Below are 25,209 nucleotides of genomic sequence, written 5' to 3'. Positions count from 1 at the left end.
GATTTGACACATCATAGTCAAATATTATGTCAAGATTAGAGTGGTGATGGAAAAGCACACTGGAAAAACTGGAAAAGGAATTCTAATGAAGGGCTCCTGCCCAAAACATCATTTTCCTGCTCCTCAGATGCTGTCTGCTCTGCTGTGTCTTTCCAGCCCACGACTCTAATTTTGACTCTGATTTCCAGCATCTGCTGTCGTCACTTTCACATAGTCAAATACTATGTCAATCTCCTCTCATTACAATATTACGTTATACTAAATCAAGCATTCGCAGATGCAAGTGACTGCACATCTTGATTCCTAGGTTCAAAGCCACATCATTCAGATTATTAGCTGGAATCCAGAGCACCAATAACAGGATTTTAAAAAATCTACAAGACAAAAACTTGTTCATAGGATATTATTATTTAAGCCATTTCATAACTTACACTTTAGCTGACAAACCCCTCACAATACCTGAAAAAGATGTACAAAGACCAGTAGGTGGAAAACTATTTGCTGGCCTGAGTGGAGAGCCTGAGTGCAGTCTCCCTGTATATTCAGCTGCCTGTAGCCAGCAAAAACTACAGACTGCACCAGCTGTGGTTTACTTTTCTGCTTCACCTCAATTAGATTCAATGGTGTAAGGCAAACTTGTTTCTCAAGGTGATCCTTGGTGTCAAAATAATTGCATTACTTCATTCATCTCAAAGTAATGGTGTTGAGGATGGGGCTCATACTGAAGCATTAATGAAAGGTAAACGTTGCGACCTAACTTTCCATGCACAAGCAACAAAATGATCCAGCACATTTGAAGTGTTGACAGTTGTTTCATTTCTGACTTGTAACCATAGTAATTGATGGATTGAAGAGAATGACAGACTTTTAATTGCTAAGGGGAGATGGGTTTGGGTACTGGCATGGAATGAAGCCCCAAAAACTGTCACTAGGGCAGAAAGCCAATAGCCCTATTCTGTCTGTGGCTGAGTTGACCCTAGTAGGTTTGCAAACCAGCAGAGAGCCCCTGTGGGGCTATCAATAAGTAATCACTGATATTCAAAAATGCATTTGGCAAAAGACCTATCCAGCCATTCAGGTTTTAATGGGCAGTATATGGGTTTACTTTGGTTGTGGGACTGGTCACGGACCACCAGACGAAAACATGGTAGGGAGTGCTTCTTCAGTGGAACTGACCAGCTGAGAAGTATCCAAAAAGCGAAGGTGAAGAGTTGTATTCATGTTCAGGTGAACTGTTGGTGCTCCCCGGATTGCTTCTGGTAGCATATGCCTCATGTTTGACATGTAATTTCAAACATTTTGGGAGTCAGTTCACCTGAATTGTACTTTGTTCATCTCAATCTGCATTTCCTTATTGTCAGTCTTCACTGTGACATGTGAGCAGCTTATGCAGCTCTATCTTAGTTCTCTGGCGATGTACAGGAAGCACCAATAGCACTAATAGTGGGAACATCACTGGTAGAATCAGCTACCTTCTTCTCAGCCACACGTAGTTCCACCAAGACAAAGAGAATGGATGAAAAGACACAACTGGAAGGAGGCAAGATCCCCACCCCCCCCCCCCCCCCACCCCCACCCCCAGCACAAAGTCTACAGGCTGAGGATCAGTTATCTCTACATATTTGTGTAGTGTTGTGTCAGGATGCTCAAGTTTTCATGGCAACTCATTGCCAACAAGCGCAGCTTCCAATAATTGTCCCATTCCCAGTGAGAAAGTTGAGCAGGCATTGTCAGTGGTCATCAAGGTGGCTTTCACTGTTCCAGCCCTGGCTGATTGTCTCTTGTAGGATTTTGCACTTTTTGCTCTTCAAAGGATAGAAGGCAGAGAGTTGAGAGTGTGGGAATTTATTTGCATGGAAACGACAGAAGGACAACTTTTACAGAGAAGCTGAAACATTGGACTAAGGAGTGCTGTGCAAGAGAGTGCTATAAAAGCCAGAGTGTGAGACTTGGCATGAGACATGGCACTTGAGAGCATTATGCCATTCACCATTTTTGCCAACTTTTGGTCCTTGAACATCTTGAGATATTGTCTCCATGTTCAAGGGACAAACTCTTGCTGCTCAATCCGAGGCCGCTTCCCACTCCAAGCCTGAGAGACTTGGAAAATACCATCTCACTGAACTCACTCAGATCACAAAGCTGGATGTCCAATTGAGAGACCCGGGGCTAGATTTCCTTTCCATTCCTATGAATGTTGGAGATACAGGAATTAATGTACAGTTTATCCACTTGAACCACTTTAGTGATCTCTTTAACTAAAGATCCTTTTACAATAACTCTGGGAAAGATCCATAGACAACAGCTGCATGCAGCTTTCATCCATGGACATGGAGGCTAAAGCCAGGTAAAAGGGGACACAATGGCTTGGGGGCATATCTGTTGGCCAGATAGAAACAGTACCAACAGCATTTTCTGCCATCACATGCCGTTCTCTCAACATTAACTGCAATTGGAAATGGCTGGAAAAACGCCCAGGATGGATAAAGTCAGTCTCAGTTTGTTCAGTGAACATGCAAGGTCGATATCTGCTAGACTACTCGGACATTGAAGGGGCAAATTCATGGGCTTGCAAACTGCAGATCCATTCATTTCAAATCATTTCTTTGTCCATTTGCAATGCATGCAGTGTACGAGCTTAGAGTTCAAATGCTGGTCAAAGGTGAATTGCACAATGCTACTGGGGCTTGCAAAGCTCACCTTGTCATCTCAATGATGCAAAAATAACTTAGAAGAAGGCAAACGCTGGGCAAAAGCAACCCATCGCTTGTTGAACTACCAAAGATACTGTGTAATAAGGAAATGGTACTTCATCATCTCTCATTCAAGTATGACAATGGATTCTACTGAATGAAATGAAAAGATTGGGTCTGGGATGAGAAAGGACTCAGAGCACAGCAGGCACCCTTTGATGTAATGTATTGGTTTCTCAGCTGGTGTGGCACCATCACCAAATTGATGCACATGTAGTGACCAGCACCACAGTGGAGCCGACAATGGGGCTATTGAAGATGCTGCTGTATTGATCGGTCTGAGGGAGTACTCCGCCAGTATAGTCCAGTTGGAGTGTGCCACTTCATCTTGGTGCACTATTCTCTGCACAATTGGCATAGGCAATGTGATAGATGTTGAGGAACAGAGGGAATGGGAGCAGTCTTCTGAGGAGGAGGGTAACAACATTGAGGAGGAGGAAACTCCTCAAGTGCATGACAGACCTTAGCTGCATCAGGTGCTGCAAACCAGACAGGACCTGACTGAGCCTCAGTGCCGATCAATGAGAGCTGGGTACAGCAGAGATCATGGACTGTAAAATGGCCAGCATTTGATTGCGTTTTGGGAATGGCACGCAGGCTTTATTTGCTTTGCTTGTGTTCACTTCTGCCAGCTGTCAATAAAAGCTCATGTTTGTGATCATCTGACTTGTCTGTCTGTTTGTCAGTGATGTTCCCCTACTGGCCAATGACAAGATGTGGGTCTACAGTGGGTTTTGGGGACAGAGTAGTGGTGACTTAGAGATGTATCCAGATATGATTTAGCTAAGAACAGATGAATTGTGTGGCCTGATGGTTAAACAGTGACGAGAGTGAGTAAATGAGGTTGTATGTGCAAGAGAATATCAGCCAATGTGCTGTGAGCATGGCTTGTGGCTGCTGTGCCTGCTTGCCAGTGAGGGTCAATGCCTGATTGCCAACATTTGCCTGGATGCACAGTGCTCTTTAAAAGATGGCACAGGCACAAGGGATATCAGTCTTTCTGCAGATAACCACTGTGTGGCAATATGTGCCAGGAAAGGTTGCTTGATAAGGTGGGAATGGAATTGGATGTGAGGGATACCATAAAGATTGGTGAGGTATTTAATGAGATACGTTTAGTTCGATACTCAAACTCATGCTGAAAAATCCATCACAGATCCAACCAATGCAACTGACACAAGATTCTGAATGGAATGTCAATGCAATGGTTGAATTAAAGAGCCATGGATATCCATTGACAGGATAAATGGGTTCCTGATGCACTAACTGCTGAAATGCTCCGTCCCTGGAGTATCCTGGGGAATCGCCTCTGCACTCCCTTGAGTGCAATCTCAACTTTCCAACTGAACCAGAAATTCAGACAGTCCTCCAGCTGTGGCTTAACCAAAATCGTGTATAACTCAAACACAACCTTCCTGCTCTTATAATCCATGCCTCGACTGATAAAGGCAAGTGTTCCTTCTGCTGCCTAAACCTGTTCTGCTTCCATCAGGGATCTGTGACAAAATCCTATCCCTTTGTTCCTTTGAATTTTCCAGTGACTTGCCATTTATCAAGTATTCCCTTGTTTTGTTTCTTCTTCCACAGTGCATCACCTCTCATTTATCAGGGGAAAAAGAGGAGGGGGTGGAGCACTGCTAATCAGAGAGGGTATCACAGCTACAGAAGTTAACATTGTCGAGGAGGGTCTATCTACTGAGTCAGTATGGGTGGAAGTTAGGAACAGTAAAGGAGCAGTCACCTCATTAGGCCCCCCTACAGGCCCCCCACTAGCAGCAGGGAGATTGAAGAAAGCATAGGTCAGCAGATTTTGGAAAAGTGTGAATGTAGTAGGGTTGTTGTAATGGGTGACTTTAACTTTCCCAATATTGATTGGAACGTCCTTCGAGCAGATGGTTTGGAAGGAGCTGTTTTTCTAAGGTGTGTTCAGGAGGGTTTCCTAACTCCGTACTTTGACAGGCTGATGAGGGGAGAGGCCATTTTGGATTTGGTGCTCAGCAATGAGCCTGGGCAAGTGTCAGATCTTGCGGTGGGAGAGCATTTTGGTGATAGTGACCACAACATATTCTACATAGCTATGGAGAAGGAAAGAAGCAGGCACAATGGGAGGATATTTAATTGGGGAAAAGGAAACTATGATGCTATCAGACATGAGTTGGGAAGCATGTACTGGGAGCAATTGTTCCATGGAAAGGGCACTATTGACATGTGGAGACTGTTTAAGGAACAGTTGTTGCGAATGATGCATAAATGTGTTCCTCTGAGACAGGCAAGAAGGGATAAGATAAAGGAACCTTGGGTGACAAGAGCGGAGGAGCTTCTCGTCAAAAGAAAGAAGGCAGCCTACGTAAGGTGGAGGAAGCAAGGGTCTTGCTCAACTCTAGAGGATTACAGGCAGGCAAGGAAGGAGCTCAAAACTGGTCTGAGGAGAGCCAGGACGGGGCACAAAAAAGGCTTGGCAGGAAGGACTATGGAGAATCCAAAGGCATTTTACACTTATGTGAGGAATAAGAGAATGATCAAAGAAAGAGTAGGGCGGATCAGGGATAGCATAGGGAACTTATGCATAGAGGCTGAGGAGGTAGGGGAAGCCCTAAATGAGTTTTTTGCTTCTGTCTTTACTAAAGAAAAGGACCTTGTAGTGAATGAAACTATTGAGGAGCAGGTAAGCATGCTGGAACAGATAGAGATTGAGGAAGCTGATGTGCTGAAAATTTTGTCAAACATTAAGATTGACAAGTTGCCAGTCCCGGACCAGATGTGTCTTCGGCTGCTTTGGGAAATGAGAAATGCAATTGCTTCGCCACTTGTGAAGATCTTTGCATCCTCGCTCTCTACTGGAGTCATACCCGAGGACTGGAGAGAGGCAAATGTAATTCCTCTCTTCAAGAAAGGAAATAGGGAAATCCCCGGCAATTATAGACCAGTAAGTCTCATGTCTGTCGTCTGCAAGGTGTTAGAAAGGATTCTGAGGGATAGGATTTATGACCATCTGGAAGAGCATGGCTTGATTAAATGCAGTCAACACTGCTTTGTGAGGGGCAGGTCAGGCCTCACAAACCTTATCGAGTTCTTTGAGGATGTGACTAGAAAAGTTGATGAGGGCCGAGCTGTGGATGTGGTGTATATGGACTTCAGCAAGGCATTAGATAAGGTTCCCCATGGTAGGCTCATTCAGAAGGTCAGGATGAATGGGATACAGGGGAATCTAGCTGTCTGGATACAGAATTGGCTGGCCAACAGAAGACAGGAGTGGTAGTAGAAGGAAAATATTCTGCCTGGAAGTCTGTGGTGAGTGGTGTTCCACTGGCTTCTGTCCTTGGGCCTCTACTGTTTGTAATTTTTATTAATGTCTTTTGGATGAGGGGATTGAAGGATGGGTCAGCAAGTTTGCAGATGACACAAAGATTGGAGGTGTCGTTGATAGTATAGAGGGCAGTTGTAGGCTGCAGCGGGACACTGACAGGATGCAGAGGTGGGCTGAGAGGTGGCAGATGGAGTTCAACCTGGATAAATACGAAGTGATGCATTTTGGAAGGTCGAATTTGAAAGCTGAGGTCAGGATTAAGGATAGGATTCTTGGCAGTGTGGAGGAACAGAGGGATCTTGGTGTGCAGGTACATAGATCCCTCAAAATGGCCACCCAAGTGGATAGGGTTGTTGAGAAAGCATATGGTGTTTTGGCTTTCATTAACAGGGGGATTGAGTTTAAGAGCCGTGAGATCTTGTTGCAGCTCTATAAAACTTTGGTTAGACCGCACTTGGAATACTGTGTCCAGTTCTGGTCGTTGATGTTTCCTGTTTCCAGTTTCCTGATGAAGGGCTTATGCTCGAAACGTCATTCCTGATGAAGGGCTTATGCTCGAAACGTCGAATTCTCTATTCCTGAGATGCTGCCTGGCCTGCTGTGCTTTGACCAGCAACACATTTGCAGCTGTGATCTCCAGCATCTGCAGACCTCATTTTTTACAGTCCAGTTCTGGTCGCCCTATTATAGGAAAGATGTGGATGCTTTGGAGAGGGTTCAGAGGAGGTTTACTCAGGATGCTGCCTGAAATGGAGGGCTTATCTTACAAAGAGAGGTTGACTGAGCTCGGACTTTTCTCATTGAAAAAAAGAAGGAAGAGAGGGGACCTAATTGAGGTGTACAAGATCATGAGAGGCATAGATAGAGTTGATAGCCAGACACTTTTTCCCATGGCAGAAATGGCCAACACGAGGGGTCATAATTTTAAGCTGGAGGAAAGTATAGAGGGGATGTCAGAGGCGGGTTCTTTACACAGAGAGTTGTGAGAGCGTGGAATGCGTTGCCAGCAGCAGTTGTGGAGGAAGGGTCATTGGGGATATTTAAGAGACTGCTGGACATGCATATGGTCACAGAAATTTGAGGGTTCATACATAAGGTTCACCTTACATGAGGATCAATGGTCAACACAACATCGTGGGCTGAAGGGCCTGTTCTGTGCTATACTGTTCTATGTCTATGTCTATAATAACATTTTCACTGCATGAGAATTTGTGATAAGGAGATTCCATTCAAAGTCTTAAAAATGCAATTACAGTTTGCAGTGGAGGAAATAGAAAGAGACTTTTTCCAGAGTGCCAGATCATTGATGAGAACAGTTCCAGGTCATTGGCCAAAGAACCGTAGGGAAGAGGAGAGCAAAACATTACACAGCAAGCTGTTACAGTTTAGAATGAAAGATGGAAGTAGATTCAATTGTTGCTTTTAAAAGCCAAAGGATGTTCTTTCCAGGTGAAAAAATTGAAGACCATGGTGAATAAATAAACGAATGGACCTAATCAGACAACGTTATAGAAAAAAATACTGAATGAGCTCCAAAATGAACCTATGATCCATTCCAAGCTGTTGTTCCATACAATCTATAATGTGACAAACAGACAAACAAGAAAATAAATACATTATCGGGAGAAGGTGATGCCATTATTTGCATGTCATCATTGTCTTGTCAACAGGAATGAAGCAATCTTGCTTATTCCTATTGACTTAAGCACTGCTCTCAATGAGCTAGTCCATTTATCACTGCTGGTGTCATGTACCAGCAGCAAAGAGAGTCAGAGGTGTGCAGACATGCGTTTTGGCACATCAGAAGCTGTCCTAACATAATCAGCTTTATCCCTAGCTAAGTAACACAATACATGTGTGTGAATTTGTTCTGTGAAAAAAACCTCACAATTACCTCAACCTTAGTGAGATTTTTTTTGTGCAGGTTCATGTGTTTCATCTTGTCATTGTTCCCATGTGGGGAGAAAAATAAATAAAACTGAATATTTCTGCACCTAATTTCTGGCATGTTCCTCCACCATCCCCCCCTTCCTCTCCCCTCCCTCCCCCCACAACAACACTGATTTCTTCAGTTTGCTCTCCTCTCTCCTGAAATCTTTGAGTTTTGCTGATATATTGTTCAATGGGGGATTTCAAGGCCATAGAACCTTACACATTTGAGACTCTTAGTGTTGAGGAGATTGACAGCAGGTTTAGAACGTCTGCTACCTCCCCCGATGGAGTAATTAGTTCTGATAGTGAGTAATTAAAGCATCTAGATCAGGAGAGATCTGGATTTGCTCAGTTGGCTGACCAAGTAATCTCCCACCACCATCACTGGGGGTGTTGTTTATGTTGTACAGATCGAGTTTTACTTCCATGTTATTAGGATTGGACAATCAGTTTAGTTTCCTGCTCCTTACTGCTATCTGCCAATCCTTGTTTGAAGTGCATCTGTGTGGATATCATTGCGGGAGAATCAGATTTGGTTATGACACATTTCCACATTGGACAACCTGTAAGCACTCTGTCAAAGCTCAAAACAAATGTTGAAAAATTCTCAGTAGAACTAAACATTATTACAAATCTAATTCTAATACATTCTGATGAAGCTTTCAAACTGTTGCAGAAACATTTTTGCATTATAACCTTGACACTATAATAGGAGCTAGTGCACAAATCTTCGATTGAAGTAAATTCTGTCATGAACTGTCCTATTGGGGTTCATTTCGAGTTCAGTTATAGAGTCATAGAGTTATAGAGATGTGCAGCACAGAAACAGACCATTCAGTCCAACTTGTCCATGCCAACCTAGATATCCCAACTCAATCTCGTCCCACCTGCCAGCACCCAGCCCATATCCCTCCAAACCCTCCCTGTTCATGTACCCATTCAGATACCTTTTTAAAGGTCAGATTTAAACTACTCATTAATCTAACTCCAAATGAACTTTCATTAATCTCACAGATTTTAAAAGGCACCAAACACAAAAATAAAAATTAAAAAGGAGAAGGCCAAACAGGAAATGAATATTTTAATTTCTGTGAGAACAAACAAACTAATTTATAACCTTTGAGATAATAGATTAATAATGTCACTTTTTAAAATAAAAAAGACAAATTTAAAATGAATGAAAGTAAAATGACATTTTTACTTTCTCTATTTTTTAGTCATAACACTAAAGCATTGTTCCAACAAGCATTCCTGGGTCCTGAACAGCTTGAATTAAATATTGATTAAAACATCTTCCACATTTTTGAAAGGGATTCAGGCTTTATTCACTTTTTGTAATATATTCTTCAACAATGAGCTGCCAGAGGAAGTGCCGGATGCTGGTACAATTGCAACATTTAAAAAGCATCTGGCTGGGTATGTGAATAGGAAGGCTTTGGAGGGACATGGGCCGGGTGCTGGCAGGTGGGACTAGATTGATTCGGGATATCTGGTCGGCATGGACAGGTTGGGCCAAAGAGTCTGTTTCCTTGCAGTACATCTCTATGACTCTAAATCCAATAAGAGTCGAACAGTATTGTCCAAGAAAGTGATTGAGCTGTGGACCAGAAGGTCACAGACTTAATCCCCAATCTATTCTAATCTTATTACTCACAATCAGCACCTTTCACACTGATCTTATCCCACATTGATTTTTACTATTTTTTTTCATTCTGAAGAGGATACTTCCAGCTTCTCCTTCCTACATTGGCAGTGCCTACTTCTCCCAGTGGTGCTACAGATTGCCCAGAGGCTCAGATGATCCAACTGACTATTTGTAGAGTGCTTCACCTTCCATAATGCACCACATGGCCTGTCAATTGACGACCTCCAGGAAAGTTGCCGAGGTGTAGGATGCAGACGTCATTCGGGCTAATGTGAGTTTACCTCCAGCAAGGTGTTTTACCTGATACAACAATATTTGTTATCTTCCACAAAATGAGAAACTGAGCGTGGATATCGTGTTATTGAAGGATCCAACAGAGTTTACTAAAACTAACTATTGTGTACAAATATTACATTCACAGGCATGTAAGTGTCTAAACCAGAATTAAACAATTAGATTACAATAAGCAACATGTTTCCAGCAGAGTGTCATGCTTCAAGTGATCTCACGGTAAGAGTCTGACATGTTTATATTTTTGGGTCACATGCTATGATATAGTGATGATATCATGAGTAGGTCCCTTAAAGGTACACTGATATACTGACCATGAGATAGGACACAATAGGGATCAGGATTTGCATACGCTCCTAATACTTAAAAACTTTCTAAGGTCCTATAATTCTGCCTATTATTAAGTCTTACACGTGAATAATGACATTAATGTCAGATACCAAAGTACAATTAGGTTCACATGAACTGAAGCAAAAGAGTCAATATCCTCAAGAGAAATAGTTGCTGAAAAAGAATTCTTTACTTTATCATATATAATCGTAGTTTGGTAATACTGAGTTTTAAACCCATGTCAAAAATATCATTCAATGTTATTATAAGCTATTCAGTGATGAACTGTGTCTTATCCAGTGATAATTCTTGGAACGTTTAGCAGTGGATGGACTAGTTTATCAGTGCACAATCACACACTGAAGAACCATGACAAGAAAATAAATTTTGTTGTGGCTGTGTTATAAGAAATTTCATGCACTACAAGTACGGGCCACTGATCAGTGTCAGACAAGATAGATTGGCAGATCCTTGAGGCTGCAGTTCGTTCCTATCATTGTGCTGTTATGGTTGAGAGATTTGTTTGATTTTCCATCAGATGTGAACAGAACGATTCTTTAACAACTAAAAAACAACCAACTTAGTCGTCAGGATTGTGCTTTATATTCTGAAGTGCTGAGTGGAACAAGAGGAAAGAAAGACGCTTCTTAGTTATCACTTACGTGACTGCATCTCTGGAGCATTCACACTTTATACCGTGCAATACGTGACAATCTATTGTATCAGATAGTAATGTCAAACATAAGAATAAATTGACATGATATAACCTGAGTTGTCTTTTTTTTACTATAAAGTTGAATAAGTATCTGTGATCTAAATAGCAGATGCCCGGATTCATCTCATCAGCAATAATCGCAAGGTTGGATCTCTGGCCTTTTAGAACACTTTAAGGAACAATTGACAGCTCCAAAAGATTTTGTCTGTCTATCCCTGTTGACTCACTAGCCTGTTGCTTGTTGGCTTATATTAATAAGGATCATATTCTTAAATGAGAGCACATGTTGCCATTAGGTAGCCAGGCCAGTCTTTCGGGAGCTAAGGAGGGGAATCTCATAGAATCCCTACAATATGGAAACAGGCCATTTGGCCCAACAATTCCACACCAACCCTCTGAAGAGTAACCCACCCAGACCCATTCCTCTACATTTACAGGGCAATTTAGCATGGCCAATTCACCTAACCTGCACATCTTTGGACTGCATGAGGAAATCCATGCTGACGTGGGGACAACATGCAAACTCAAGTCACCCAAGGCTGGAATCAAACCCAGGCCCTTAATACTGTGAGGCAGCAATGCTAACCACTGAGCTACCGTGTCGCCCTGGATGCTTGTGGAAACCATGTTGATTGTTCTTGGTATTGTGTCAATATTTGCTGAGGTTCCTCGCTACAGTAAAGTTTGATAACTGCTAATGTGAGAAAAAAAGAAGGGGAATTGAACCAGGATACAATTTTGACAAGAAAAATATCATTTAGATACAATTTAAAGATTCTGTGTTCCCATCATGTCTATGTTCCATAGCAAATTGTAATCTATTTGCCTGAACCTCCACTAACGGGTCCATTATGTCAAAAAAGTACAACTTCAGGTACATGTCATAGGGAAAATCCTGGAAATTCCTCTAAATGCATTTCCTATCAACAGGTGGTACCCAAACCTGTTCCCCTAATATTGTTTTAGCAGAAACCAAGTGCTGACCACATAGCTACCAAAGTTACAACAAATGGAGGGAGAGAATCTTTATTTAAAATGTATGTGATTCAATAATCATCGACAGTGGCATGTGAAGGTTTTCCACAAGCAACTGGCAGTAGTCTTTCTGACAACTTACCAAAATGTTTCCTGTGGCACACTGAAATCACTTCCCGAGAAAATTTTGGAATAAATTTACAACAGGAAGTTCAGGAAATTAAATGGCATAATTAAAGGTTCCGGTCACTGATTGCACCTATTCAGGAAATTCTGAGTTGATACATTCTTAAGTGAAGAGGCTGATAATAAATATCAACCACAATGAATCAAAACAGTTCAGAAGAATGGATATATGCGTGCACTTCCATGGATGCTACAGCAATTCGAAGTTCTAATCAATCTTTCAATGTTACTTCCTTACCATCAGATATTTGCACCTGACCATTCCATAAGCCTTCTGGCAGCTCCACCTCTCCATCGGTTGGCATGGTAACACCAGATGTGGTATTATTGTTGTTTGTTTTGTTACTGCATCTGGCAGCCCATTCAGTTCTCTAGTGTCCATTGGAGAAGGAAATCTGCCATCCTTACCTGGTCTGGCCTGCATCTGACTCCAGACCCTCAGCAATGTGGTTGACTCTTAACTGTTGCTATGCAATTGGTGATGGGCAATAACTATCGATCTAGCCAGCAATGCCTACATCCCCATAAATGAATAAAAATAAATAAACCTCTTGATCACCTTTGAGGAGCAGGTAATAGAGTTGGCAGATGAATTGCTGCTCACATTTTCATTGATAGTCTACCCTACAACCACCTCTAAATATTGAGGTGCATCCTCCATGACCTGGTTTTCCCATTCTTCATACTGCCCAGTCTTGATCTTTATATTGCTATTCATTCATGTGACAATTAGTTGAATCTGACTCTTGGGTAGCCTTCATTATCCCCCTACGATACAGCCATAGAATCATGGAATCCATAGCCTGCACATATCCATACCTTTCATATTCATGGGCCTGTGAATGCCCCTGCATGGACCTGTGAGTAATCTCCCCACAACCATCACCACTAATAGTGAATTTTAGATGCATTTCTTCTCAAAGTATAAGAATGATGGGGTAAAGTTGGGATGTTGGTGTTTGAAACTTGCCTTTGTGAATGGTTTCCTTTGATTTGAAGCTCTTGACACAATACTTGTGCAATAATATTGTTCACTTTCTGTTCTGATTCCCACTCTTTAATGAGTTTGCATTGTGCAAGAGCTCGTGCAGACAACACAGAGGCCTTGCCCATTTGTATTACATATTCTCTTCTGTGATCTGGTTTTGGAGAAAAATGGGACTTTGACAGTTTTCACTCTCTGCCCTCGCCCTCTGGACAACCCTTTACCCCCATCACTGTAGATGAAAGGCATTCACCTTTTCTTTGACACCTTCTGTGTCCTCCTTCAATCTGCCCTGTGATCATTGGCACTTCCATTATGTTCTTTAACATTTCTTTTCTTATCCCAATCCCAATCCTACCTCGATCCCATTATCCAAACATCAACCATACACTGTCCCTTATTCTTCACTGGTGCTTTCTCTCCCAGCACATATAATTTACCCATGTGTTCCCACCTTAAATATGTTTCTTTGACCTATGCCTCTAGCACTGTGACTCTCGCCTCTGCATCGGGGTTTGCTCCATTCCTTCCAGTACCCTCAACAACTAAGTGGACATTTGACGGTATTGTTTCTTTGCATCTATATCTCATGTTTTTGTTTACTTTTATTATCTATCTTGTGTGGCTGTGAGTGCGTGAAAAGTAAACACATTTATCTAGCTAAATTCAAAATGAGTTTGTATTGTTTGCTATATGGTGCAAGGATCATAACTAAATTGCGAGATCATTTTTTTTAATGAACTCTTTAATGACTTTAAAAGAAGACACTCTTTATATTTCCATTAATGATTCAGATAAATATCATAAAATCACAATAAGATGGTCATGTAAGTCCCTCTCTGAGCTGCAAAATAAACCAATGTAGAAGAGACCGATTTTTTTTTCCACATTCAGGATCAAGGAGTTCCTCCTGATATAATAAAAAGTGTCTACTTTTTGATACAAAGTGAATCAAAAACAGGAAGTTGTTTTCTGTCAATCTATCCTGTAATGTAGATGAACATGAAACTGCTGTTCTGAAAAGTCAGAAGAATATGTAGGAAATCGCTTTTCCACTTCTCTTCGAAGTCAGCTAGTCAGATATGCTAACTCGTTCAGATCAATGTTACAAAATAGATCTGCGCCGAAGAATGTCTCAATCTATCCTGTTCTGTAATGTGGCCCAGTGCCTGAAAGCCCATTTTGATCCCAGTCATGCGTAACCAAATTAGCTGGGAGTACTTTAGTTTAGATCCATTGGCAACCCCCCAGTGAGTAATTCCTTAGTGCTGCTCTGTGTGCACTGTGCATCTCTACCTGACAGCAGGACTGGCAGTCAGCACACAAAAGAAGTGCTTTCTAACAGCCTGATGTGTTTTCCATACAGGAAGCGGCTTATGAATAACTCTAAACTGTGATTCTCAACTCCCAGTGCAACACTTGAGAGCCATGTTCACAATATAGAACACAAAGCAATTTTAGTTGGGCTAAAGAACAACATAATGTAGTTATCACTTCCCTGTGATTGAGTTACTTTCTCTTTAGGGAGAGAACATTTAGATGCTATCAAAGAAGAGTGAGCTGAAATTACATTCCAGTTCAATTTATTTTTGTAATTTTGATGATTCTGTTAGACAAGAAGCAACTGCTCCAATTAATACCAGGTTATGCTATTTATCAAACATGTCAGCATGAGTTGGATGCAACATAAGTTCGATTCACTTGTCAAGGATTGCTAATCCTCTGAGAAGGAGGGAGGCTATTTCTCATGAATGCATGGACTAGAAGATAAAAAGGATTTGAACAAAAACATTTATGAGATTAGATAAAGCACAACAGGAAGGGGAATCTGATTGGTCTGATAAACTGATCTCCGAAAACTATGTTTACTATGTAGTCAGCCAAATCCCACATCCATTAAACAGGCATTATCCCCATTCCCAACATTAGACATAAACTGAGCTGAATTGAGATCTGGATACCAAACTCTGACAGTAAGGATCTTATATTGTGGGATACATCAATCCTTTTGCTTAAATTTACGCATAGTTACAATTTAAAATAAAGTTGTCATTGTGCCATTCTCTTATTGTGGTGAGTTTAACCTGAGGAAGCCGGATCTACATGGTAACCACAGCTAGTGCAGTGATTGAGCCCATTCATTTGGCATCACTTTGGAAACCAGCCATCTAGTCAACTGAAGTCAAGATTAGAGTGGTGCTGGAAAAGCACAGCAGGTCAGGCAGCATCCGAGGAGCAAGATAACTGACATTTCAAGCAAAAGCCTTTTATCAGGAATGAGCCAGGGAGCCTCCAGGGTGGAAAGATAAATGGGAGGGGGGTGGGGCTGGGGAGAAGGTAGCTAAGAGTACAATAGGTGGATGGAGGTGAGGATGAAGGTGATAAGTTGGAGAGGAGGTTGGAGCGGATAGTTGGGAAGGAAGATTGGCACGTAGGACAAGTCATGAGGATGGTGCTGAGCTGGCAGGTTGTAAGTGGGGTAAGCTCGGGGGAGGAGAAATGAGGAAACTGGTGAAGTCCACATTGATGCCCTGAGGTTGAATTGTTCCGCGGCGAAAGATGAGGCGTTCTTCCTCCATGTGTTGGATGGTGAGGAAGTGGCAGTGGAGGAGGCCCAGGACCTGCATGTTCTCGGCAGAGTGGGAAGGGGAGTTGAAATGTTCAGCCACAGGGTGGTGGGGTTGAGTTATGCGGGTGTCCCAGAGATTTTCCCTAAAGCGCTCTGCGAGAAGACGTCCAGTTTCCCCAATGTAAAGGAGACCATGTCAGGTGCAATGGATACAATAAATGCCATTGATGGATGTGCAGGTGAAACTTCGATGGATGTGGAAGGCTCCTTTGGAGCCTTGGATGGAGGTGAGGGGTGAGGTGTGAGCACAGGTTTTGCGATTCCTGTGGTGGCAGGGGAAGGTGCCAGGAGATGTTGGGGGGCGTGGACGTGACCAAGTAGTCACGGAGGGAAAGGTCTTTGCGGAAAGAGGATAGAGATGGAGAGGGAAATATATCCCTGGTGGTGGGGTCCGTTTGTATGTGGCGGAAATGTTGGCAGATGATGTGGTTTATGCAGAGATGGAAGGTGAGGACCAGTGGGGTTCTGTTCTTGTTGTGGGTGAAGGGGTGGGGTTTGAGGGTGGAGGTGCGGGACATGGATGAGATGCGTTGGAGGGCATCTTCAATCACATGGGAGGGGAAATTACAGTCTTTAAAGAAGGAGGCAATTTGGTGCGTTCTGTGGTGGAAATGGTCCTCCTGGGAGCAGATACGGCAGAGGCGGAGGAATTGGGAATACGGGATAGCATTTTTGCAGGAGTTAGGGTGGTACGAGGTGTAATCCAGCTAGCTGACCAGTCAACTGAGCTAACCAACCATACAAGTATAATAATTAGAACTGATTGATGGAAAGGTTTTTCAGATGCTGTTGGTGTCTTTCCCAATTAAGGCCGAATTTAGATTTCAGGCTAATAAGAAACTGGTGTCATTGGCAAATTCATCCTGAGACAATGGACAAGGAGGGGAGATAGAAATTATGTCAAGGATGCACAGTTTGGGATGGATAAGCTGGTTTCAGTCTTTTCAATGTTAAATTGGAGGAAAATGCAGGTCATCCAAAATGATGAACAAGCATTCTTACAATACAAAGATGGTGGTGGATGTCTGAAGGAGTAGAATCCAAAGAGATTCTTTCAGTACATTGTGGGCAAAAGAGTAACTAGACACAGAACAGAGCCCTTTAAAGATCAACAAGGCAGTCTATATGTGGAAGATGACTGAGATACTAAATAAGAATTTTACAGCAATATTTACTATGGTAAAGAATATGGAAGCTGGAGAACTTGGGGTAATATTTACAATAGTTACATCATGAAAAATATCCATATTACAGAAGCGGAGACGCTGAGCATTGTAAAATGTATAAAGCTGGATAAATTCCCAGGACTTGATTAGACGTATCCCAGAACTTTGTGAGAAGCTAGTGAAGACAATGCTGGACCCCTTGCTGAGATATGTCCATCATCGATAACCACAGGTGAGGTACCAGAAGACTAGAAGTTGGCTAATGTGATGCCATTATTTGAGAAAGGCTGCAAAGAAAAGCCATGGAACTATTGACTGGTGAGCTTGACAACAGTGGTGGGTAAGTTGTTGGAGGTGATACTGAAGGACAGGATTTATATGCATTTGGAAAGGCATGGACTGATTAGGGATAGTCAACATGATTTTGTGCAAAGGAAATTTTGTGTCTCACTAACTTTAGTATTTTAAAGAAGTGATAGAAAAGATTGATGAAGGCAAAGTGGTGGATGTTGTCATTTGAACTTCAGCAAGATGTTCAACAAGGTTCCTCATGGAAGAAAAGTTATCAAAGTTAGGTCACATGGAATCCAGAGGGAGCGAGCCAAGTAGATACAAAATTGGCTTGAAGGTGGTGGTGAAGGGTCGTTTTTCAAACTGGACACCTATGACCAGTGGTGTGTCTCAGGGATTGGTGCTGAGTCCACTGCTTTTCGTCATTTATGTAAATGATTTGGATGTGAATATAAGAGGAATGGTTAGTAAGTTTGCAGATGACACCAAAATTAGAGGCGTAGTGGATATTGAGGAAGATTATCTCAGAGTACAATCAGACAGATCAATGACTAAGGAGTGACAAATGAAATTTAATTTAGAAAAATGTCAGATGTTGCATTTTGGCAAGGCAAATCAGGGCATGACTTAAACAGTTAATTGTGGGGAGAGTTGCTGAACAAAAAAATGACCTAGGGTACATAATTCCTTGAAAATGGAGTTGCAGCTGGGCAGGATGATGAAGAAGGAATTTGGTATGTTTGCCTTTATTGGCCTGTGTATTGAGTGTAGGCATTGGTAGGTTACATTGTATCTGCACATGACATTGGTTATGCCACTTTTGGAATACTAAGTTTAATTCTGGTCCCCCTGCTATAGAAAAATGTTGTTAAACTTGAAAGAGTAAGGTTTGAGCTATAGGGAGATGCTGAACAGGCTGGAGTTATTTTCCCTGGAGCTTTGGAGCCTGAGGGTGACCTTATAGTGGTTTATAAAATCATGAAGAGCATAGATAGGGTGAATAGACAAGGTCTATTTTTGCTCAGGGAAAGTCCAAAATTAGAGGGCATAGGTTTAAAGTGAGAAGGGAAAGATTTAAAAGGGACTAAGGATTAACCTTTTCACAGAGGTTGGTGTGTATATGGAATGAGCTGCCAGAAGAAGTCATGAAGGCTGGTCCAATTACAACATTTAAAAGGTAGCAGGATGGGTCCATGAATAGGAAATATTCAGAGGGATGTGGGCCAAATATTGATAAATGGGACCACAGTCAGTTCTGCTATAACGCGATATATTCTCGAGCAATCCCTTATATGAAAATCATGTAATAGCAGCACTATTTAAACTAATTGAGCTAGAATTGAGTTATAACCAACACATGCTCTAAATGTTCACGCTATAGAAACAGAGCCCCCAATTCGTCAATCGCATTATAGTCTATTCTGGTTAACGAAACACACGTTATAGCAGAACAACCTGTCTCTCTGTTTCGGATATCTGGTCGGCATAGATGAGTTGACTGGAAGGATCTGTTTCTGTGCTTACTTCTCTATGACTTGATGACCCTAATTGGGTGTCATCAGCATAAATAAAAACACAGCAACAACGTCCCTTAGGAGAATCCTATAGATGTCAGATCAGGTCAAGTACAGATCATTTCTTAACTTATTTTTAATTGGCTCATGGGATCCGAGCATTGCTGGTCGGGCAAGCATTTATTTCCATCCATTGCTCCCCTTGGACTGAAAGGCTAGCTAGGCCATTTCAGAGGGCAGTTATGAGTCAAGTGCATTGCTTTGGATCTGAAGTCACATTTATACTAGACCAGGTAAGGAGGTTTGATTTCTTTCCCGAAAGGGCATTAATAAAACTAGATGGATTTTTACAACTATGGTCACTATCCCACTCGCTTTTGATTTCAGACTTTTATTGAATTCAAATTTCACCATCTGCCTTATCCCAGAACATTCAAGCCTGAGGATTAGCCATCTAGTGACATGACCACTATGTCACAATCTCCCATATGGTCATAATGAATGGGACAAGGAAGAAAAATCACAGAAATGTTATGTATACAAATAGATAGAATAGGGTCAAATTAATTAAGGATAAGTCCATTGAGCTGAACAATGAAAGAAAGAAACTGCTTGAAGGGAGAGTGTAAGGCTACTGCAAAAACGACAGAGAGGTCAAGGAGGACAATTTGTACAGAAGAGTTCTTCACCATTTTTCTCAAACTTTCCCATTTCTAAAATATTCTGATTGGGGATTTACAGTCTAACTTTCCATTATTAAGTGTCACATTTATTCATGTTAAATTGGATATTCTCACTCATCAACAACACTGAACCTCATGTTCACCCCAGTACTATCGAATCGAAATCTAAAACAGAATGGTACTTTTCTAAAAACCATCAGAAACTTTGGATGTCCTGTATTTATTTTGGCTGTGTCCGAGTTGCGTTCAGTGTTTGGGAAGTTTTTTTGCCATGAGGCTGAGTATGTTTACTCACCCATTCTTAACAAGCCAATTTCATCAGTTAACGACCACATCCCAATGTTGTCTCTCGCGTCTGATTGCCACCTCCATCTTACTTTGCCAAACATCTCACTCAGTGGATATCTGTACAAGGACTGATCTCTCATGTGGTCTGCACCATGTTTAATATGTGGCAGTGCACCTGAATAAACACTGGCATAGATGGACATTCAGACAATAGTGGAGAAGGGAATGATGGCACCACATTCGTCCAACAGGGACATGAATTCCTGGGTGGACAGGTTTGAGCAGACAAGTCTGGAAGAAGAGACCATAACACCAGACCTTGACAGCCAAGCCCAAGGGTCAATGCCAGCTCCCAGATGCAAAGGAACAATCAGCAGAGCAGAAATGAGTTAATGACCTTCTCCACTTTCTGATGGTAAATGCCACTCTCTTCTCTCTGCCACCTCACACTCACTCTGTTGCTACTATTACACCCATTTCCCACCAAAGCTCATGTCCCACCACCATCAATGGTACCTACTCCACATTCTCTCACCTTCTCTTTTCCCCTCGGTCACACGCACACCCATCCTCCTTCCCCTCTATGCTGCGTCCTCAGTCTTTTGGAACACTTCATCGCCTTCCCCTGACATGCACCTGCACTAACAGCCATGTCATCCATTTTCATCTCACTCATCCCCCACTATTTCGCATTACAGGTTAAAGAGACCTTTAAATCCAGAATAATAGAAGGTGACAGTGAGCGCTCCTCCTCCAGTAGCTGTCAGCGTGGGTTTCCTTCCATGTGCTCTAGCTTCCTCCCACACTCCAAAAATGTGCACATTACGTGGATTAGTCATGCTAAATTGCCCATTGTGTGCAGTCTAGGCTAGAATTAGCCATGGGAAATGCAAGGTTAGAGAGTATGGGGCTGGGTCTGGTTGGGATGCTCTTCAGAGAGTTGGTGTGGACTCATTGGGTCAAAAGGCCTATTTCCACACTGTAGGGATTTTAAATTTAGATAAACAAAATAAAATCTACATATCCCTGGATGCTACAGGGTAATTTAGCATGGCCAATCTGCCTAGCCTGCACTTGGATCTTGGGACTGTGGGAGGAAACCCACACAGACACGGGGAGAATGTGCAAACTCCAAAGCAACAGCTAGCTGAGGCTGGAATTGAACTTGGGTCCCTGGCATTGTGAAGCAGCAATGTTGACCACTGAGCCACTATGCAATGACTCTGCCAGCTTCACAGCTCATACTCTGCTTCTGAAAATCAGGTAGAAACACTATCGTTGTGATAAATTTGCATCCCCTAACCGAGAATTAAACCCTCACTTTGGCAGTGAGAGTACCGAATCCTAACCACTAGAGCACTGAGGAAGATGAGATGAGAAGAGGAAGCAGAGTCAGCAGGATTGAAATCTGTGCAGGCAAACCCCAACAGATTTACAATCCATCGCCTTAACCACTCAGCCACATTACTAACATAAACACACATAGGGACTGAATAAACGTGCCTTCATCAAGCATTTACTGAAGCAGTGACAATAGTGGGCTTTGAACCCACACGTACAGAGCATAATAGATTAGCAGTACATCACTTTAACCATCTCATCCCAAACCTTGAAACATTGTTGCTAGTATCCAGCATGGAGGTCAATTACAGCAGGTGGACAGTTGAATCCACCAGGTACGCACTTTGGTTTCTTTGTCACATTTTCACGATGTCTAACTTTTCTTTGGCAAATTTGAGAGATGGGAGTCCAAGTCTTAATTGGACGGGTTGTGACATTAACAAGGTGCTTATTTCCTGTCAATCGGCATCTCACTACAACCTCGCGAGAATCTCTCCATGCTGCTCATGAAAAGCATAACAAATGGAGCAAGATCATTCTAATGTCGAAATGGGCCTCACTACACGTATCACCTGATTCTTTCACATATCTGCAGTAGCCCACATCGTTCGAGCCCCTAAATGGTTCCACCCATAGGAATAACTCCACAAGTATAGCTTTAGATTCAGTTTACATATTTAAACCACTCAACACAAGTCATGCAATTGAGATTTACAAAGAAGACCTTATTAAAGTCTTTATATTTTATTTATTCTGCATTATATTATTCTCCATATGCAATTTTTAAATCCCTTATTGAGATTATTGTAGCAAATTGCATTTGATATGTGAAATTTGCAAATACATGATTATTTATTTGAGAAAATCCACTCAATTGCCATTACATAGAATAAATTTCCAAATTTTTTGTGTCAGAGGCCAAATAATTTTTCTATTTTCAAAATACTGAAGTTCTTTGGAGTAGTCTTTTTGAATGATAGCGTAGATGCTGATCATTGTGCAGTGTTCTGTAGAGTAGCTATGAATAACAGAACAAACATTGTCACTGGCTGAAAATTTGCTTAAGGAAATATGATAGGCTGGGAAAGGTTACAAAGTTTAGCAAACATGCTAGGTATTTTAACTGATGTCCATTGTTCTACTTACAGAAGAATAGACTGGCAACTGAGCATACTGTACACAATTTAGCAAATGATGAATCTACATGGGAATGGCAAGAACAGGAAGCAAAGGCTGATGGGGCTTCCTGCAGCCTTTTCCTTTGTTGGTCACAGGACTCATTCTGATTCAGTTATCTACGCTCAATGAAAGTTGATCCATTTCCGACATTCGAGTTCTGTCACTACAATTATAAACAATTATGCACCCTTACGATCTTCCTTCCTCTTCAGTTCTCTTGGAGAAGCCAGGCTGGATTTTTCAGGTTTACCTTTCATCGTACAGACTAGTCCCAATGGGCTTGCTTCACCTTTTGTTGATGGAAAACTTCAGCCTGTAATGGAATCTAATCTTGTCAGACCCAGAATATCCTGGAAATAAACAAAAGCTGCAGCTTGGTGATGAATGGGTTTTTGTCGCTATTATTCCTTCCAGTTTTTCTAACTTTGAGAATCCTAGTCCATTCAGAAATAGGATGCCTGAACTGATTTAAGAAATGAAATTACCCCATTTCACATGTTTTTGAGTGCAGTTACAGGCAGGACTCTGTCTCACAACAATTCAACATTGAAGATCTAACATGGCTTCAAACCTATTTTGCGCTCATTATCATTGGGCCATCCGAGGACTTCACAGATGTACCTAAGCTTTTTTTTAACATTACTGAAATGTTACAGTGCTGAAGGAGAATACAGAGGAGCCTTGATTATTCGAACAAGATGGGCTGGCACTATTTCGTTCGGATAATCGATTTTACTTTAAACAAGGGTAAACATAAGCATACTGATCTAACGCTGTGCTCTACTGAAAAATTTGTTTAAATCTATAATTTTAATTAATCTGCCATTTAAATAAACTAATAGTTGCAGTCTGCAAATTACTGGTTAAAATGAGAAGGACTTACCATCACATAAATACTGTATATCAATCCCAGCATAAAACAAGGTGCCGGACAGCTTCTTTGATCGCAAGAGCATTTGTCAGTTTTTGGAACTCAGTCTCACGATAGAAAGACAGAAGCACTGCCTCTCTCGTGTGTTTAGTTTCTTGGCCATTTTTTAATGAACAGCCTGGTGAAGTGACAGGAATATCCTGTAAAACACTTACTGTGTAACAACCACTACCTAAAAAGTATCCAGTCGCTGATGCTTGAGCTGCTTGTGTCTCTTTGTTTTTGCCAGCGTTTTCACATGTTCTTCAGGACAGGGAAATCAAATACACTCACCTCTTTGATGTAACATTTTTGTGAGACCTTGAGATCTTGTTCAGATAATCCGAAAATTGGATAATCGATATTTGGATATTTGAGGTTCCTCTGTATTTGGCCGTGTACCAATATGTTTGGAGACTTTAAATATCACATGCATGGTGACAGTATGTTTAGAATTTAATGTCTGCAATCACAGCTCAGTTTGGAACATCGAAACATAGAAGGTAGGAGCAGGAGTAGGTCATTCCACTCCTAGAGCCTGCTGCATCATTCATGGCTGATCATTGAACTCAATACCCTAATTCTGCCTTCCACCCATGTCCCTTGATCCCATTAGCCATAAGAACTATATCTACCTCCTTCTTGAAAACACCTGGTGCAAAGTTCTGGTTTGGCCTTAACCATTTTCTGTGAAGTGAACTCCATAGGCTCAACACTCTCTCGGTGAAGAAATTTCTTCTCATCTCAGATCTAAAAGGTTTACCCCTTCTCCTTCAACTATCACCCCTGGTTCTGCCCCACCATCAGGAATATCCTTCCAGGATCTAACCTGTCTAGTCCTGTTAAAATGTTATAGGTTTCCATGAGATCTCTTCTCATTCTTCTAAACTTAAGTGAACACGATCCTAACCAACTCAATCTCTCCTTATACGTCAGCCCTGCCATCCCAGGAAGCAATTTGTAAAATTGTGATATTGTTACCTTTACCCCAACAACAAACTTTATCACAAATCTAAAGATGCTGTCAATATACCACCTGTACTTTATTATCTACGTTATCTAGCTAGTGCACAGGGTTATGAATTACTTTACATAGTCTGCAATGTTTATACTCCACATTCGTGTCTGTCACTATCAAGTATGATAGAGGCCAGCTCCAACATGGCACAAGAGTAGAGTAGAGTAGTTTTTATTTGTCATTTCTACCATATACAACTGATACAATAAAAACGAGACAGAGTTCCTCCAGGACCAAGGGTGCTAAATGGACAGCACAAACTCCACAATCGTACACAGCATAAAGTACACAAGGAGTGCAAAACACGCAAGTTACAGTGTAATAAGAGAATGATAAATAATAAACAATTTTCTAGCAGCAATTCAAAGTCATGCAAAGAACTTCTGATGGGAAAGAGTCCAATCATAAGGAGCCTGATGACTTGGGGGGAGAAACTGTTGCAGAGTTTGGCCGACAGAGACCAAATACTCCAGTATCTTCTGCCCGTTGGCAGGAGGGAGAAGAGTTTGAGTGAGGGGTGTGTGGGGTCTCCAACAATGCTTTTAGCCTTTCGGATGCAGTGTGTGGTATAAATGTCTGTAATAGAGGGATGAGAGATCCCGATCTTCTCAGCTGTCCTCACTATCTGTTGTAGGGTCTTAAGATCCAAGAAGGTGCAATTCCCAAACCAGGCATTGATGCAGCAGCTCAGGGTACTCTCAATGAATCCTCTGTAGAATGTGTTAAGGATGGGGTGGAAGTGGGAGGTGGGCTTTTCTCAGTCTGCAAGAAAGTACAGATGCTACTGGGCTTCCTTGGCTATGGAGCTGGTGTTGAGGGTCCAAGTGAGATTTTCCATCAGGTGAAAGCTAAGAAATTTGGTGCTCTTCATGAACCCACGGTAGAGCAGTCGATGTTCAACGGAGAGTGGTCACTCCGCTCCTGCCTGAAGGTCAACAACCATCTCTTTCATCTTGTCCATGTTCAGAGACAGGTGGTTGGCTCTGCACCAGTCCGATAGCCACTGCACCTCCTCCCTCTATGCTGACTCGTCGTTCCTGCTAATGAGATCCCCCATAGTTGTATTATCAG

The sequence above is a fragment of the Hemiscyllium ocellatum genome, chromosome 15 (assembly GCF_020745735.1).
Source record: "Hemiscyllium ocellatum isolate sHemOce1 chromosome 15, sHemOce1.pat.X.cur, whole genome shotgun sequence".
NCBI lineage: Eukaryota > Metazoa > Chordata > Chondrichthyes > Orectolobiformes > Hemiscylliidae > Hemiscyllium > Hemiscyllium ocellatum.
This window is presented reverse-complemented; position numbering follows the sequence as displayed.